This window comes from Microtus oregoni, unplaced genomic scaffold, assembly GCF_018167655.1.
Source record: "Microtus oregoni isolate MIOR12 unplaced genomic scaffold, Mior012 000073F_000, whole genome shotgun sequence".
Lineage (NCBI taxonomy): Eukaryota > Metazoa > Chordata > Mammalia > Rodentia > Cricetidae > Microtus > Microtus oregoni.
In genome coordinates, this window is record NW_024543980.1 from 3,700,887 (window position 1) to 3,719,706 (window position 18,820).

The window sequence follows — 18,820 nt, forward strand, 5'->3', positions numbered from 1 at the left end:
TTCTTTGGGTTCTCCTTATTTAGCTTCTCTAGGATCCCTAATTATAGGCTCAATGTCCTTGGTTTATGGCTAGAAACCAAATATGAGTGAGTACATCCCATGTTCCTCTTTTTGGGTCTGGCTTACCTCACTCAGGATAGTGTTTTCTATTTCCATCCATTTGCATGCAAAATTCAAGAAGCCCTTGTTTTTTACTGCTGAGTAGTACTCAAATATATATATATATATATATATATATATATATATATATATATATATATATATATATATTCCATACTTTCTTCATCCATTCTTCTATTGAAGGACATCTAGGTTGTTTCCAGGTTCTGGCTATCACAAACAATGCTGCTATGAACATCGTAGAGCATATACTTTTGTTGTATGATAAGGCCTCTCTTGGGTATATTCCCAAGAGTGGTATTGCTGGGTCCAGGGGTAAGTTGATCCTGAATTTCCTGAGAAACCGCCACACTGCTTTCCAAAGTGGTTGCACAAGTTTGCATTCCCACCAGCAATGGATGAGGGTACCCCTTCCTCCACAGCCTCTCCAGCAAAGGCTATCATTGGAGTTTTTTATTTTAGCCATTCTGACAGGTGTAAGATGGTATCTTAAAGTTGTCTTGATTTGCATTTCCCTGATTGCTAAGGAAGTTGAGCATGACCTTAAGTGTCTTTTGGCCATTTGAACTTCTTCTGTTGAGAGTTCTCTGTTCAGCTCAGTGCCCCATTTTATAATTGGGTTGATTAGCCTTTTATGGTCTAGTTTCTTGAGATCTTTATATATTTTGGAGATCAGACCTTTGTTAGTTGCGGGGTTGGTGAAGATCTTCTCCCAGTCAGTGGGTTGCCTTTGTGTCTTAGCGACAGAGTCCTTTGCTTTACAGAAGATTCTCAGTCTCAGGAGGTCCCATTTATTCAATGTTGCCCTTAATGTCTGTGCTGCTGGGGTTGTACGTAAGAAGTGGTCTCCTGTGCCCATGTGTTGTAAAGTACTTCCCACTTTCTCTTCTATCAGGTTCAGTGTGTTCGGACTGATATTGAGGTCTTTAATCCATTTGGACTTGAGTTTTGTGCTTGATGATAGATATGGATCTATTTTCATTCTTCTACAGGTTGACATCCAGTTTTGCCAGCACAATTTGTTGAAGATGCTCTCTTTTTTCCATTGTATACTTTTAGCTCCTTTATCAAAAATCAGGTGTTCATAGGTTTGTGGGTTAATGTCAGGGTCTTCCATTCGATTCCATTGGTCGACTTCTCTGTTTTTATTCCAATACCAAGCTGTTTTCAATACTGTAGCTCTGTAGTAGAGTTTGAAGTCAGGGATGGTAATGCCTCCAAACGATCCTTTGTTGTATAAGATTGTTTTGGCTATCCTGGGTTTTTGTTTTTCCATATAAAGTGGATTATTGTCTTCTCAAGGTCTGTGAAGAATTTTGATGGGATTTTGATGGGGATTGCATTGAATCTATAGATTGCTTTTGGTAGAATGTAATTCTCTTTCTTTGTTGAATCTTTGTGTGGTTTGTGTATCAGGGTGACTCTAGCCTCATAAAATGAATCTGGCAACATTACTTCTGTTTCTATTTTGTAGAATAATTTGAAGAGTCTTGGCATTAGTTCTTTGAAAGTCTGGCCCCAGGCTTTGGTTGGGAGGCTTCTAATGACTATTTGTTTCCTTAGGGGTTGTAGGCCTAATTAAATTGTTTATCTGATCTTGACTTAACTTTGGTAAGTGGTATCTATCCAGAGAACTACCCATTTCTCTTAGATTTTCCAGTTTTGTGCAGTAAAGGTTTTCAAAATATGACCTAATTATCCTTTGGATTTCCTCAGTGTCTGTTTTTATGTCCTCATTTCATTTCTGCTTTTGTTAATTTGGATTTTCTCTCTGTGTCTTTTAGTTAGTTTTTGTCTATCTTGTTGATTTTCTCAAAGCAACAGCTCTTTGTTTCACTGGTATTTTGTCATGTTCTCTTTGTTCCTTTTTTATTGATTTCAGACCTCAGTTTGATTATTTCCTTTCACCTACTCCTCCTAGAGGAGGAAATCTTTAATCTTCTTTTGTTCTAGATCTTTCAGGTGTGCTTTCAAGTTGCTAGTATGAGATCTCTCCAATATGTTTATGTGGGTACTTATCCTAGCACTCACTGCTATGCGCTTTCCTTAGCACCATTTTTATTTTGTCCACTAAGTTTGCCTATATTGTGTATTAATTTTCACTGAATTCTAGAAAGTCTTTATTTCTTCCTTGAGCCAGTTTTCATTAAGTCAAGAGTTGTTCAGTTTCCATGAGTTTACAAACTTTCATTGTTTCTGTTGCTGTTGAAAACCAGCTTTAATCTGAGGTGGTCTGATAGTACATAGGGGGTTTCGATTTTATTATACCTGTTGAGACTTGCTTTGTGACCTAGTATGTGGTAAATTTGGAGAAAGTTCCATGAAGTGCTGAGAAGAAGGTATATTCTCTTGTGTTTGGTAAAATATTTTATAAACATCTGTTAGACCCATTTGATTTATAACATTTGTTAGCTCCAATATTCTGTTTAGTTTTTGTTGGGGTGACCTGTCCACTAGTGACAGTTGGAAATTGAAGTCTCCCACTATTAATGTGTGAGGGTCAATATGTGATTTAAGCTTTAATAATATTTCTTTTACATTTGTGGGTACCCTTGCATTTGGAGCATAGATCTTAAGAATTGAAAAACCATCTTGGTGGATTTTTTTCTTTGATGAGTATAAAGGGTATTTCCCTGTCTCTTTTGATTAATTTTGGTTTCAAGTCTATTTTACTAGACATTAGAGTGGCTTTACCAACTTGTTTCTGAGGCCCATTTGCTTGGAAAATCTTTTCCAACCCTTTACTCTGAGGCAATGTCTATTCTTGATGTGAAGTGTGTTTCATGGATGCATCAGAAGGACGGATCCTAGTTTTGCATCCACTCTGTTAACCTGTAGTTTTTTTTTTTGTTGTTGTTGTTTTGTTTTATTGGTGAATTGAGACCATTGATACTGAGAGATAATAAAGACAAATGATTGTTAATTCCTCCGTGTGTGTGTGTGTGTGTGTGTGTGTGTGTGTGTGTGTGTGTGTGTGTTTGGTGGTGGTGGTCATGGTGGAGTGTATGTGTGTATGCTTCCCTTCTTTTGGTTTTGGCTTTACATGATACTTGGCCTTTTTGCCTTGCAGCTTTCAATATTCTCTCGTTGTCCTGTACATTTATTTAGTGTTGATTATTATGTGGGGAGGGAACTTTCTTTTCTGGTAATATCTATTTGGTGTTCTGTATGTTTGTTGTACCTTTATAGGCAACTCCTTCTTTATGTAAGGAAATTTTTCTTCTGTGGTTTTATTCAAAATATTTTCTGGCCCTTGCATCTGTGAATCTTCTCCTTGCAGTCCTATTATTCTTACGTTTGGTCTTCCCATAGTGTCCCAGATTTTCTAAATTATTTTTTAAGTTATTTTTTTTCTTTTTATTTTTTTTTAATTGAGAAAAGGAGAAAAAAAAAAACAAGTTTCCCCCTCCTCCCAGCCTTCATTGGGACCTTGGAAGCTCAGTCCAGTGCTCCAGTGTGGGTCTCTGTCTCAATCTCCATCCATCACCAGATGAAGGTTCTATGATGATATGCAAGATATTCATAAGTATTGCTATAGGATAGGGTCATTTCAGGTTCCCTACCCTCAGCTGCCCAAGGAACTAACTGGGGACCTCTACTTGGGCATCTGGGAGCCACTCTAGGTTCAAGTCTCTTGCCAACCCTAAGGTGGCTCCCTAACTAAGAATTGTGCTTCCGTGCTCTCCTATCCAACCTTCCTTTATCCCAATCCTCCTTTTCCTCCAAGTTTCCCCCATCCTCCCCTTCTCACTTTTCTCTTCCCATATTCCCTTACCCCCATCCCACCCCACCCCCAAGATCTCAATTTTCTCCCCGGCAATTTTATCTACTTCCAATAGCCAAGAGGACAACTATATGTTTTTCCTTTGGTTCACCTTCTTACTTAGCTTCTTTGGGATCACCAATTGTAGACTCCGTGACCCTTGATTATGGCTAGAAACCAATTATGAGTGAGTACATCCCATATTCACCATTTTGGGTCTGGGTTACCTCACTCAGGATAGTGTTTTCTATTTCCATCCATTTGCATGCAAAATTTGAGAAGTCATTGTTTTTTACCGCAGCATAGTACTCTAATGTGTAGATATTCCACACTTTCTTCATCCATTCTTCCATTGAAGGGCATCTAGGTTGTTTCCAGGTTCTGGCTATTACAAATAATACTGCTATGAACATAGTTGAACAAATGCTCTTGTCATATGATAGGGCATCTCTTGGGTATATGCCCAGGAGTGGTATTGCTGGGTCCAGGGATAGGTTGATCCCGAATTTCCTGAGAAGGCGAAACACTGATTTCCAAAGTGGTTGCACAAGATTGCATTCCCACCAGCAATGGATGAGGGTACCCCTTCCTCCACAGCCTCTCCAGCAAAGGTTATCCTTGGTGTTTTTGACTTTAGCCATTCTGACAGGTGTAAGATGATATCTCAAAGTTGTTTTGATTTGCAATTCCCTGATTGCTAAGGAAGTTTAGCACGACCTTAAGTGTCTTTTGGCCATTTGAACTTCCTCTGCTGAGAATTATCTGTTCAGTTCAGTGCCCCATTTTTTAATTGGGTTAATTAGTATTTTAAAGTCTAGTTTCCTGAGTTCTCTATATATTTTGGAGATCAGAACTTTGTCTGTTGCGGGGTTGGTGAAGATCTTCTCCCAGTCAGTAGGCTGCCTTTTTGTCTTGGTGACAGTGTCCTTTGCTTTACAGAAGCTTCTCAGTTTTAGTAGGTCCCATTTATTCAATGTTGCCCTTAATGTCTGTGCTATTGGGGTTACACATAGGAAGTGATCTCCTGAGCCCATCTGCTGTAGGGTACTTCCCACTTTCTCTTTTATCAGGTTCAATGTGTTCTGACTGATAGTGAGGTCTTTAATCCATTTGGACTTGAGTTTTGTGCATGGTGATAGATATGGGTCTATTTTCATTCTTCTACAGGTTGACATCCAGTTATGCTAGCACCTTTTGTTGAAGATGCTTTCTTTCTTCCATTGTATACTTTTAGCTCCTTTATCAAAAATCAGGTGTTCATAGGTTTGTGGGTTAATGTCAGGGTCTTCCATTCGATTCCATTGGTCGACTTCTCTGTTTTTATGCCAGTACCACACTGTTTTCATCACTGTAGCTCTGTAATAGAGTTTGAAGTCAGGGATGGTAATGCCTCCAGAAGATCCTTTATTGTATAGGATTGTTTTGACTATCCTGGGTTTTTTGTTTTTCCATATAAAGTTGATTATTGTCCTCTCAAGATCTGTGAAGAATTTTGATGGGACCTTGATGGGGATTGCATTGAATCTATAAATTGCCTTTGGTAGAATTGCCATTTTTACTATATTGATCCTCCCAATCCAAGAGCAAGGGAGGTCCTTCCATTTTCTGGTATACTCCTCAGTTTCTTTCTTCAATGCCTTAAAGTTCTTGTCAAATAGATCTTTCACTTCCTTGGTTAGAGTTACCCCAAGATATTTTATGCTGTTTGTGGCTATCGTGAAAGGTGAAGTTTCTCTGATTTCCCTCTCTGCTTCCATATCCTTTGTGTATAAGAGGGCGACTGATTTTTTTGGAGTTGATCTTGTATCCTGCCACATTACTAAAGCTGTTTATCAGCTGTAAAAGTTCTTTGGTGGAGTTTTGGGGGTTGCTTATGTACACTATCATATCATCTGCAAATAACAAAAGTTTCACTTCTTCGTTTCCAATTCGAATCCCCCTGATCCCCTTATGGTGTCTTATTGCTATTGCTAGAACTTCAAGCACTATATTGTAGAGGTATGGCGCGAGTGGACAGCCTTGTCGTGTTCCTGATTTTATTGGGATGGCTTTAAGTTTCTCTCCATTTAATTTGATGTTAGCTGTCGGCTTGCTGTATATAGCTTTTATTATATTTAGGTATGACCCTTGTATCCCTAATCTCTCCAATACTTTTATCATAAAGGGATGTTGAATTTTGTCAAATGCTTTTTCAGCATCTAATGAAATGATCATATGGGGTTTTTTTTCTTTCAGTTTATTTATATGCTGGATTAAATTGATAGATTTTTGTATGTTGAACCAGCCCTGCATCCCTGGGATGAAGCCTACTTGATCATAATGGATAATTTTTCTAATGTGTTCTTGGATTCGGTTTGCCAGTATTTTGTTGAGGATTTTTGCGTCGATGTTCATGAATGAGATTGGCCTGTAATTCTCTTTCCTGGTTGAGTCTTTGTGTGGTTTGGGTATCAGAGTAACTGTAGCTTCATAAAAGGAATTTCGTAATGACTCTTCTGTTTCTATATTGTGAAATACATTAAGGAGTATAGGTATTAGTTCTTCTTGGAAGTTCTGGAAGAATTCCGCATTGAAGCCATTTGGTCCTGGGCTTTCTTTGGTAGGGAGGTTTTTGATAACCTCTTCTAATTCTTCGCGACTAACAGGTCTATTTAGATTGTCCACCTGGTCCTGGTTTAACTTTGTTATATGGTATTTATCTAAAAAAGTGTCCATTTCCTTTACATTTTCCAGTTTTGTGGCATACAGGCTTTTGTAGTAAGATCTAATGATTCTCTGAATTTCCTCTGTATCTGTGGTTATGTCCCCCTTTTCATTTCTGATCTTATTAATTTGCAAATTCTCTCTCTGCCGTTTGATTAGTTTGGATAGGGGTTTGTCAATCTTGTTTATTTTCTCCAGGAACCAGCTTTTTGTTTCATTGATTCTTTGGATTGTTTTCTGTGTTTCTATTTTGTTGATTTCAGCCCTCAGTTTGATTATTTCCAGTCTTCTACTCTTCCTACGTGAGTCTGCTTTTTTTTTTCTAGAGCTTTCAGGTGGGCTGTTAAGTCTCCAATGTGAGCTTTCTCTGTTTTCTTTAAGTGGGCACTTAGTGCGATGAACTTTCCTCTTAGGACTGCTTTCATAGTGTCCCATAAGTTTAAGTATGTTGTTTCTTTATTTTCATTGAATTCCAGGAAGAGTTTAATTTCTTTTTTAATTTCTTCCTTAATCCAGGTATGGTTCAGTAGTTGACTGTTCAGTTTCCGTGAGTTTGTAGGCTTTCTGGGGGTAGCATTGTTGTTGAATTCTAATTTTAATCCATGGTGATCTGATAAGACACAGGTGGTTACTAATATTTTTTTGTAACTGTGGATGTTTGCTTTGTTACCGACTATGTGGTCGATTTTTGAGAAGGTTCCATGAGCTGCAGAGAAGAAGGTATATTCTTTCCTATTTGGGTGGAATGTTCTATAGATGTCTGTTAAGTCCATTTGATTCATTACCTCCATTAATTCTCTTATTCTCTGTTAGGTTTCTGTCTGATTGACCTGTCCATTCGTGAGAGAGGAGTGTTGAAGTCTCCTACTATTAGTGTGTGCGGTTTGATGGCTGCCTTGAGTTTTAGCAATATTTCTTTTATGTACGTGGGTGCTTTTATATTAGGGGCATAGATGTTCAGGATTGAGACTTCATCCTGATGAACTGTTCCTGTTATGAGTATAAAATGCCCCTCTCCATCTCTTCTGATTGATTTAAGTTTGAAGTCTACTTTGTTAGAGATTAGTATGGCCACACCCGCTTGCTTCTTAGGTCCATTTGCTTGATAAGCCTTTTCCCAGCCCTTTACTCTGAGTAGGTGCCTGTCTTTGTGGTTGAGGTGTGTTTCTTGTAAACAGCAGAATGTTGGATCCTGTTTTCGTATCCAATCTCTTAGCCTGTGACTTTTTATAGGTGAGTTGATTCCATTGACATTAAGTGATATTAATGACCAGTGGTTGTTAACTCCGGTCATTTTTTAGTCGTAGAGTTTGTGTGTTTCCCTTCTTTGATTTGTGTTGGTGAACGGTCTCTAGATGTCTGAGTTATTGTGGTCATTGTTGGACTCCTTAGTTAGTAATTTTCCTTCTATTACTTTCTGTAAGGCTGGATTTGTGGCTGTGTATTGTTTAAATTTGTTTTTATCCTGGAAAATTTTATTTTCTCCATTTATAGTGAACAAAAGCTTTGCTGGGTATAGTAATCTGGGCTTGCATCCATGGTCTCTCAGTTTCTGCAGTACATCTATCCAGGCCCTTCTGGCTTTCATGGTTTCCATGGAGAAGTCAGGTGTAAGTCTGATAGGTTTACCTTTATAAGTAATTTGGCCTTTTTCCTTTGCTGCTCTTAATATTCTTTCCTTATTCTGTATGCTTTGTGTTTTGATAATTATATGGCGAGGGGATTTTTTTTTTTTTTGATCCAGCCTATTCGGTGTTCTGTATGCTTCTTGAACCTTCATAGGTATATCTTTCTTTAGGTTGGGAAAGTTTTTTTCTATAATTTTATTAAATATATTTTCTGGACCATTGAGCTGCACTTCTTCTCCTTCTTCTACTCCTATTATTCTTAGATTTGGTCTTTTTATTGTGTCCCATATTTCCTGAATATTTTGTGATGTGAGTTTGTTGGACTTGCTGTTTTCTTTGATCAGTGTGTTTATTTTCTCTACGGTATCTTCAGAATCTGAGATTCTTTCTTCTAACTCTTGTATTCTGTTGGTTATGCTTGTTTCTGTAGACTCTGTTTGTTTATTTAAATTTTCCATGTCTAGCCGACCCTCTGTTTGTGTTTTCTTCTTTGCCTCCATTTCAGTTTTCAAGTCTTGAACTGTTTCCATTATCTGTTTGATTGTTTTTCCTTGGTTTTCTAGGGTATCATTCACTGATTTATTCAATTCTTCAAACTTTCTGGTATATTTCTCATCCATTTCTATAAGGGCATTTTTTACATGCTGTTTAAGGGCGTCAATCACTTTCATGAAGTCAATCTTTTCTACTTCTTCTTGATTAAGGTAGGTGTTCCTGTCCTCCCGTTGTGAGGTCGTTGGTTTCTGGTGGCTTCATGTTGCTTTTCAGCTTGTTGGGCGAATTCTTGCCTTGGCATCTGCCCATCTCTTCTTCCAAATGCTCCCTTATGGATCTTCTTTTACAGGATCAGGTCACCTTGCCTACCCAACGCTGGCTCTCCCCAACGTTGGCTCTCCTGGCACTGAGAGATCAGGCGTCCGTGCTGGTTGGCAGGTGGCAAACAAAGCGCCTACCCTGCTTGGTGCAGGCAGGCGATAGAAACAAAGGGACTCCCGCCCACTTGGGTGCCCCGAGGATTCGGACCCAGTGCCCAGACAGACTTGGCTGGGTGATGTTATGTGCCGAAAGAGGGTGGTGGGGCCGAAGTGGGGAGGGTTCTGGATGGAAGCTGGGTGGGCTAGGAAGAAAGCGGCGGTATGCAGGGAGTGGAGGCCCTGCAGAGAGCCCAAGCAGGATAGGGGGCCAAGGAACCTCTGAGCTCCCCTTCCCAGGCTGGCGCCGCAGGGCCAGAAACTCACCCCAAGGCTGGCTCTCCTGGCGCCGAGAGATCAGGCCTCCATGCTGGTGGGCAGGTCGCAAACAAAGCGCCTACCCTGCTTGGTGCAGGCAGGCCATAGAAACAAAAAAAAGCTCTAAATTATTTTTTAAGACAAAGTTTCTCTGTAGCTTTAGAGCCTGTCCTGGAAGACTCTCTGTAGACCAGGCTGGCCTCAAGTTCACAGAAATCTGCCTGTTTCTGCCTCCTAAGTGCTAGGATTAAAGGCATGAGCCACCACCACACAGCTTCCGACATATTTTGTGTCAGAAATTTTTTGATTTAATATTTTTATTGACTGATACAACTATTTATTTTATCATATCTTCAACACTTGAGATTCTCTCTTCTATCTCTTGTACTCCATTGATGAGGGTTGTCTCTGTACTTCCTGTTTGCTTACCTAGATTTTTCATTTCAAGATTTTCTCATTTTATGTTTTCTTTATTGCTTCTATTCCCATTTTCAGTTCTTGAACAGTATTATTCATTTCCTTTCAACTGTATGTTCTTTTTTTCCCTTGGCTCTATTGACTTTCTTCAAGGATGTTATTTTTTCCATTTTAGTTTGTTTTTTCCTCAATTTCTTTAATGGATTTATTAATTTTTTTCTTTAAAGACTTCTGTCATCTTCATAAAGTTGGTTTTAAGGTATTTTTTCATATTCTTCAGCTATGTTGGGATATTTGGGATTTTTATAGTAGTTTAGCTGGTCTCTGGTGATGATATTATCTTCTTTGTTGCTGATTGTGTTCTTATGCTGACATCTAGGTGTGTTGGTTGAAATAATTATAGATATAGGTGCAGACTTCTGAGTTTGTCTTCATTGGATTTGTGTGTTGTTCCTTAGTTTCTGATTCCTCTCTGGTCTTCTGGCTCATGTAGCCTGTGGTTGAGAAAGAGGTCTCTATATGAGTTGTGGGCTGGGACACAATAATGAGGAGGGGTGGTGGGGATTAGAGATATGATGGGCCAGTGTTGCATGAGGAGGGTGGCCCTTTGTTTGTCCCAGCTGCCTGGCTATCTTACACCCAAAATAACCACATAGAAATTGTATTAATTATATCATTGCCAGGCCCATTATCTCTAGCCTCTTATTGGTTAACTCTCACATCTTGATTCAACCCATTTCTATTAATCTGTTTATCACCATGAGGTCGTGGTTTACTGGGAAAGATTCAGCATTTCTGATTCTGGCAGCTCCATGAGGGTTCTCTCACTCTGCTTTCTTTCTCCCAGAATTCAGTTCTGTCTTCAGCGCCTACCTAAGTTCCGCCCTATCAACTAGGCCAAGGCAGTTTCTTTATTCATAATCCAATGGAAGTAACACACAAAGAGAAGGACCTCCTATACCATTTCCCCTTTTTTGTTTAAACAAAAAGGAAGGCTTTAACTTTAACATAGTAAAATTACATATAACAGGTATCAAGCAAGAATTAGTTACAATATTTATATCTACTTTATCTTTTATCATAACTAAGGAAAACTATAATAACTATCCATTCTTCAGCTCCATCAAAGACTCCAGAAGGATATAATATTACCTAAGTAAACAGGAAGTACATTGTAAGCAACTTCCAAAACTCTAGAATTTACAGAGACATCTCACTGCTGGACAGTCACCCAAAATTCTTCTGCACCATTGGGGCATCCATCTTTAACCTACAGGCCCATAGTATCCAGTAGACATTTCCATGAAGCAGGAAATTTTAAAGACAGTTCAGTCACTTTCTTCTGTGTCCTGCAGAATGTCTCACAGACTCTTTCATGAAACAGAAACCCCAAAGGATCACTCACCTTTAGGCAAGGTCAGCAGTCATCTCTCTGTGGGTACTACATGTCCAGCGAAGCAGTCCAGGCAAGAGTGGTTTCTTCCCAAATGGCAAAGGAGTCTCTTCATTGCCCATCTTCCTCTCAAAGTAGCTTGGTGCTGCCAGGAGCAGATATGTCTCACTGTCACGAAAAGTCCTAAATTTTTAAAACGTTTAAATGCCATATTCTGTAGTCTTTGAAAGATATGAAGAATGTCTATCCATTTGAAATGCACATCTAGAAAATCTAACATGACTACAAATTTGACTATTATAGAGATTATCTATTAACCTATATTACTTAATTATACATTACATTTTAAAATGAGCTACACAATCACAATACCTTAATCAAGATCAGAAATACATATACATATAACAAAATTGACCTTAAATTTGTATCAATAAAGCAAGATCCATAGCAATGTAAATCATTCATATCTATATCAGACCAATACAGAAAGAGTTGGGGAGGACCACATGTGGGTGGCCTACCTGGAGTTCTGGCAGTCAGAGTTTCCTGTGTTTGAGCAGGGATCTTCGGTCTGAGTTGGGGACTGTGAGATCATGAAGAGAAGGGGAAGAGCTTCTGGGAACAGTGTCAGGAGATTACCAAGAGATCTGGGGAGGTCTAAAAGCCAGCAGTCTACTTGGACCTCAGGTATTCACTGTGGCCTCTGGTTGAGCAGGGTGTCTTCCCAGACAGGTCTTTTAAGAACCCTATTGTTATTACAACAGTGTCACTGAACTAAATCTATTGTGAAACCAAAACCTTGTATTCTGATAGTAAAACAGAATACTTAAACTTGTGGTTTTCCTGGAAAAATAAGTCTACTTAAAAATGCAAGAAAAATGTAGAAGATCTAGCCATTCATTGTCTCTATTTTGTTTTTCTATTTTGAAACTGAGAATGGAACTCAGAAGCTCAAACATGCTAAGCAAACATCCTACCACTGAACTGCACCCCAAGACTTTATCATCTCAAAGTTTAATGACCCCATGACTGGATAGCTCCAAAGACTGTGTCTTTACACTCAGTTTTTTGTTTGTTTTGTTTTATTTTTCAAGATAAAGTTTCTCTGTGTATCAGTCTTCATTGTGCTAGAATTTGCTCTGTAGCCCAGGCTGGCCTCAAACTCACAGAGATCTGTCTGCCTCTGCCTCCTAAATGTTGGGACCAAAGATGTGCCCCACTACCGCCCAACTTCAGTATGTTTTTAATATTAGAAAGGAAGCTTAAAATCATGCTGCTGAATGAAAACAAATCTAAACATATTTCATTATCTTTATATGTCTTAAACCCCCCAAATATGCAATTTCACACCATTCTAGCAAGATATTTTGCAAGGATTGATATTAAAACATAAGATTATTTTATCATAGATACTTCTGTATAATGTATGGTGCTGATAAATATGAATATTACAATATATGAGAGACACTTGTAGACCTTACAGCAAAGATAGTCTCCTTTTCTCATTAATTTCTGCCACTGTCTAAAACCATCTGTCATTGCCTAGTCTTTGTACATATATCAATGCTTATATACTCATAGTATATATTGCATAATGACCCTTATATATACCTCATAAACTGAAAGCCTTAGCTCCCACTTGAATTGACCAATGTCTGTCAAATATAGAAGCATCTCACTAATATTAGTCAATTATGCTCTGCTGAGTTATTAGAATTTTTTTCCACCTCTAGCCCAAAAGTTGTGTATAGGGAACAGGATATTCTCAAATCTTCTTTGGCATGACCTGGTACCCAATGAAAGAAGGCCAAAGGAATCCCTATCAAAAGATACAGTCATGTCTCAAAAAGCCTTTATTTTTCTGTTTTGTGTGTAAGCATTGCTCACACATATTTGTGAATTTGGTCAAAGTGTATGATTTGGTGGCTTGTGGGGTCAGTGTCATAGGCCCTGAGAAAAGTGAGAACAAAGGAGCTCACAGCAATATCTCTTAATTCCTGGCCATCCTGAGACCATCTATGTTGGCTTGTTAAATAGACTTGTATGTTACTAAAAGTAACCACAATGATTTGGTTTCTTCTGGGCCAAGTAGATTAACAGATATGAAAGCACTATGAACTCACCCAGATGGCAGATTGTGAATAGGGTGATGGAGAGAGCACAGAAAAAGCTGGCGAACAAGGACAGAAGTGACTTTGGATGCAACATATTGGTGTGGGCCATGAGGGTATTTCATACTGTATCCACCTGTTAATTTTCCTTCAAATTCTTTTCTGCTTATTGTTGAAAATATAAGAAAAACATACCAGACAAACTATAACTCACCCCTAAATACAATTACTAGTCCAACAGTTGTATAACACAAGCATTGCTTCCATTGGCTTATATGCTTCTAGTCGATTTTGTTTTTTTTTATTCTTATAACAAGCATCAAATTTGCTATGTTACCAAGGAAGACCTTGATCTTGTGATCTTTCTTCCTCCACCTCCTAAGTGCCACCATGGCTGGTTTATGTAGTGTTAGGGATCTAACCCAGGGCCTCATGCATAGTAGGCAAGTACTACATCCTCAACCCCTACTCTTTTTATATTAGTCATTGAAAATTTGTGATAAAATATAGAAAACCTAAAAGTTACTTTCTTAACCACTTTTAAATGTCCAATTTAGCGAATCAGGCATAATGTGCAATACTGGGGAGGCAGAGGCAGGAGTATCAGTAATTCAAGGATATTCCCAGCTGTATAACAAGTTGGAGGCCATCTTGAGATATATATATATATCTGTGTGTGAAATATATATTATATACCATATATAATTTACATATTAAATATATAATAAATGTTATATGTAATACATATTTCAATGTGACTTAATATGTTCACATTATTGGCCACTCAATTTCCAGAACCCTAGTTTTCAATATTGAAACTCTATACCCAATTAAACAATAATTATTCATTTCTTCCTCTAATTTTCCAATCACCCTCTTATTTTCATCTATAAAATACTCTAAAATAATTGTTGTGAGAATGAAATGAGATAAATTTAATGGGCTGGATATTTGTGTCGTGTTGAAATCCTAACTCTCAGTATGATGGTAAATGGGGTCTGGTCTTTGTGAGGTAATTAAGTCATAAAAGGGAATTCAGGACTTTAGCAAACAAGCTCTCTGTTCTCTTGTAGAAAGAAGACTCTGGCAGTCTGAAACGGGAAAAGGACACTCACCAGAACCCTGCCATGCTGGCATCCCGATCCCAGATTTCTAGTCTTCAGCACTTTCAGGATTACATTTCTGTTCATTTTTAGCCCCCAGTATATGCTGTTTGTGAAGATAATAATGTATATGAATTGCTTACTTCATACAGTTCTGTGCTTAACAAAAGTTAGATAGTACTATTATTTAGGTTTCTTATAAAAACACAAGGATTTAACAGGACTTAAACAAATACAAGTTCAGCTTATAATTAAGGAAAATGAGTAAAAAGAAAGCAGGCACAAAAGACTTTTCCAAGAATATTTAAGGAGAAAAAACACACCTATCAAGAATGTCTCCCCTATGTAATAGTTCTTGCCCCCTTGCAATAATATTATCTACTAATATCTAATGATCCTAATCCATTTTATCTTGCATGGTGTCATACTTTAATCCTTAATTTCCTTTTGACACTGTACTGTGTGTAAGTAACTCACAAGACCTGAGAAATTGTGCATCTGTTCTGTTGTATTTAGTGGCACATAGCGATAGGTTGTTATTTACTTTAATGTAGTGTGCACTACTTAAAATGTGAATTAGTTCTCAGCATTTATTAATTAGGGAAATTTATTTTAAAAAATCTTGATTTTGGTTTCATTCATTTAAAAGACCTGTTTAAAAGCAGCATACATTCTGTGGGGTTATAACTGCCTAAACTGTGAGGATGGTCCCATTTTGGCTCCTTTTACTTAGCTAAAGCCTTTGCGAAAAGTGGACTTCGAGGTTAATGAACAACTTATTTTTCACATATCAAACAAATCCATACACCCAACCTAAGATCACTACTATTAACCATCTGATATAATGCTCAGCCTAGCTTTGCTAGGCAACTGAATAACCCTGACTCCAGATATGGCTATAGATAATGTTCTTCCAAGATAGCAGATTCAATAACTGTGAAAGGTCTGTGAATTTACTCTTCTTATAAGTAGCCTAGTAAAGCTTAGTGTGAAGAATAGTCGATTCCTCCCAGCAACTGTGGTAGCTAGAGCAGCAGCATTTGTACTGGCTTCCAAAGCTTAAGTATTCACAGAGTAGAAAAAGGACTGCACTTATAAGAGAGCCATCCTAAGCTTAGAGAACTTAAATCTTTATAAATGGTCAGTGAATCACCGTTCACTACTGACTTTTGCTCCAGAGGAAAGGCATTACCTTTCTTATTATGGGACAGACAAAAATCTGGCCTTATTGCTAAAGGGAGACATTATTTCCATCGTCTAAGACACTGTCAATCAAAAACCCTGGGACAATTATTCTAGTAAAAAGATCGTGAAAGAAATACAGCAACACACACAGAAAAACAAACATGGAGAGAATTGTCTTCGCAAATGTACTCCACGTCATTTATTCTGTCAAACTTTCGTTTACAAGAACAGTTCTCATGAACTTAAAAAAAAAAACTGTTTGTTTCTTTGCTCTCACAGTTCACTTCTGGCATCAAGTATAAGGAAGGTTTTCCTACAGTAATCAGTTCTTCAGCTCTCTGACCACCAACTGGGTTTCCTCATCATATTTTTGACACCTAACTAGTTACAGTTAGTGTAGACCCAAAGGATTAAGGTCTCAGTCCAAAACTTCCCCCATTTTGAAAGCCAATTACAGCAGGGAATCCCCAGGCCAGCTATAATTCTAGCCAACTTGGCTCTATACCAGCCGTTCCCACAGATTTAGTAATTTGCTTCTATGGCTCACAGGAATAAGCTTACCACTTACATGTTTTGTTTCATTATTATTTTTTATTTTTTTTTTATTTTTTAAATTTATTTATTTATTAAGGATTTCAGCCTCGTCCCCACAACCGCTTCCCATTTCCCTCCCCCGATCAAGTCCCCCTCCCTCATCTGCTCGAAGAGCAATCAGGGTTCCCTGACCTGTGGGAAGCCCAAGGACTGCCCACCTCTATCCAGGTCTCCTAAGGTGAGCATTCAAACTGCCTAGGCTCCCACAAAGCCAGTACGTGCAGTAGGATCAAAAACCCACTGCAATTGTTCTTGAATTCTCAGTATTCCTCATTGTCCGCTATGTTCAGCTAGTCCGGATTTATCCCATGCTTTTTCAGACCTAGGCCAGCTGGCCTTGGTGAGATCCCAATAGAACATCCCCATTGTCTTAGTGTGTGGGTGATAGTGTACATAGATGGACAGCCAGGTAAAGAGGTGCCTAGAGTGAGATCTAGAAGGGTTCTATTGTGGAGATGAGGTATAGCAGCCACCTGGTATGAGAATGTCTTTCCCAACCCAGGAAGTCTCTGAAGCTTGCACTTTTGAGATTTTAATGGATATTTCATTGTGTATACACGATCAATTATAACTCAATTTCTAATGCCCTACTTCTTTCTGTAGGATTGGGGAATGGTAATCTGAGAGTTCCAAGCTTCTGTTTATGGCCTGCCTTTTCCGGTGATCAGTCCTCACCGTAAACCCATCCAAAATCTCATCAGAAAAAAACACACTCCTGGTACCAAGGAAATTTCAAGGCATTTAGGAGCTCTGACCAGAGTCAGAGACCAAATATCAGAACAAAAGAAATACTTAACAGGACATTTTAAAATTTTATAGGAGCTCCCTGCAAGAAACTGAAAACAAAGACCCTGATGAGAAAGTCTTAATGCACAGACTGTCCCAACCTGTGACCTTCTTGGGGAAGCAGAACAATATTGGCATCGGAAGGAAAGGAACTCATGAATAGTGAGTACGAAGTGTACTGGGTGTTCTTTCGCTCACTAGCAAGTATTTGTTTTCAACCTTACCTCCCTGATGAAAGAGGGAGTAGCTCTTGAAAATACAATTTTTAAAAAGATCCACTTTCCCCCAAAAGTGAGGGAAGGGTCAAAAAGGACTGAAGAGATGAGGAAGTGATCCTCTGGCTTGATAAACCTTGATAAAAAATGTAGACATAGATTTGAGACCAATGTGAGGACAATTCGGGAGACAGACCCACTAAGAAGCTAAGCATGCAGCTTAGCATAGAACACCTTGCTAACATACTCCAGGCCCCGGGTTCCAGCTATGGCACTGGAAACAAAAGGAGTTCTAAGTATGTAGGCATGAGCAAGTGCTAGCTCAACAGAAGAAAGTCATAATGAAGTTGGAAGAGAGGGGATACTGCTGAATGATATGGAGGAGGTAGAGTTGATCAGGCATGCTGGAGAACTACTCAGACTGAAAGAAGGAGAAAGATCACAACCGCTGCAAGGTGTTGGTGGCACACACCTTTTAAAGTACTCACAGAGATCCACCTGCCTCTGCCTCATGAATCTCTGTGAGTGCGAGGCCAGCCTGGTCTGCAGAGGGAGTTCCAGGACAGCCAGAGAATCCTTGTCTCAAAAACATACAAACGAACAACAACAACAACAAAAGAAACACAACCTGCTTTTAAATTAGGTAAGTCGGTGATTGGTGACGGCCTTAACTGAGTTACAGAACAGAGAAAGAGCAGGAAGCTTGATGTAAATATAGACTTAACATTAGAAGTTTGAATTCCAGATACCCAGAGTACAATTGGAAATTTCCAGTACGTATTAGATATACAAGAATCTTATTCCATAAAATCTATGGCATTATTTTTAATTGCTAATATTACAGTAATACTCTTTGTAATTTAAATTGTAATTATTTCAACATATTACATCATAGGCAAATCAATAGCTAGCAGACAGTTATTTTTTATAAGATGCTTCATAACTGGTACAGCTAAAAGTGTCGGATAGGCATCCATTAAGCAGGCAGCTCACGGGCCTGAATACAAACACAAACTACTTATTACTGCACTCTCTTTACACTCACAAAAATCTTTTAAGAGCAGGAAATAGCACTTCATTTTCAAAGTGTCATTTTCACTGCGATTGCAATTGATAATATATCAATAAAATTGCTAAAGTACCAAGACAATTTGTGACTTAAGAGGAAAAAAGCAACTCAGATCACAGTTCATGAGCAGTTGTCATGCAGCTTTTGCTCCTAAAACTCTCCCCTTTGCTATCCAAATGCTATGATATAAGAGAGAATTTCCCCTGTGACATTGTCACTATAGTATTACCAGAATCAAATAAAATTCCAAATTGTTAATGAACTGAGTGTATTTGAATTTGTATGTGGGTCTTTTAAAAAAGAAACATCCCCAACCAAATATTGTGTATTTATTAACTGAGCTAAACAAATTAACTGCTTTCCACCGAATCCTACAGTACATATTTGTTACAATCTATGAAAACAGAAATGAGTAGAACCAGACATAATTGTTCCTTCATCCGTCACTCACTAATGCTTCCAATCTGTTAGTTTTGTTTGCCTTTTTTTTTGTCCAGAGCCATC